The sequence below is a fragment of the Mastomys coucha genome, unplaced genomic scaffold, assembly GCF_008632895.1.
Source record: "Mastomys coucha isolate ucsf_1 unplaced genomic scaffold, UCSF_Mcou_1 pScaffold1, whole genome shotgun sequence".
NCBI classification, from domain to species: domain Eukaryota; kingdom Metazoa; phylum Chordata; class Mammalia; order Rodentia; family Muridae; genus Mastomys; species Mastomys coucha.
In genome coordinates this window covers 82,778,819-82,780,003 of record NW_022196891.1, presented here as the reverse complement: position 1 = coordinate 82,780,003, position 1,185 = coordinate 82,778,819, and positions in this window count along the sequence as shown.

Below are 1,185 nucleotides of genomic sequence, written 5' to 3'. Positions count from 1 at the left end.
TAAACAAGAGGCAACCACTGGATTGACCATGGAGAGAGTTCCTAGAACCCAGGGGAAATTGCTTTATGTAATCTCTGAGAAGATTCAGTATTTGTAGCTGACATTAGCTTTCTTCCTCGATAACTTCCTCCACACTAACTGAAGTCTGTGTCATGGACTGTTGGGGAAGACAAGATAAGTAAGGGCTCAGCAAAAGGGAAAACTGTACCCATGATCTCTGGCACAGGGTCTACAGGTAGGGAAGACAGCTGTAAATGCAGCCCAACACAAAATCATAAGCGCCCTTTAAATTATTTTTTTCACTACTTTTTGTAACTCAATAGTGACTCAGCTGTGTGGTTCTGCAGTATGAACTTAGAAGATGACAATGAGGCACCACAGTGTGTAAATATCAGACACACCTGCTAGAGACAGCAGTCCAATCCAGGCATGCTTCCCTCTAGAGTTGCTCTCTTTACCTGGCTTACTGCTTTAACTACGAGGAACACATCCCTGCTGTAGCTTAAAAGGAAAGCGTCCTCTGTAGGTACGTGTGTTTGAATGCTTGGTGTTCAGCTGGGGTGCTATTTTGGGAAGCAGAGCCTAGATGGAAGAAGGGAATACCTGGAGATTGGTTTCATGGAATAAACCACTGCCTACTTCTGTTCCTTCCTTTCCTGTTTTCCTCCTCCATAGATAGGTAGGTAGGTGATAGATGGAAAAATGATGGGTAGTAGATTAGATGATTGATGGATAAATAGACATTAGAGAAGTAGAAAGATAGATATTAGATAGAGATAGATAGATAGATAGACAGACAGACAGACAGACAGAATGATGGTTGATGAAAGATAGGCATCCTTCCTGATCTACCCAAATATGAGCAGGCTCCTAACATCCCTTTCTGTATGGATAAAATAAATACTCCCCTGAGTTGAATCTTATGTGGGTTTTGTTCACTGTGACAAGAAACTAGATGATATAAGGCCCATGCTTCTTCCAGGACTTCCTACCCTGTCTAGGTTCTCAGTGATGTAGCAAGTGAGCACAACCAGGTGACATTCACAGAACCAACGGCTCTTAGAGCAGCCATTACATCACTCACTGGATGAACAGCCCTACAGTCACATGGGGAGACCACAAGGATTACTGAGCCACCGACTTCACAAAAGTCATGGATGAAAATAGTCTTAAGACATGGGGGGG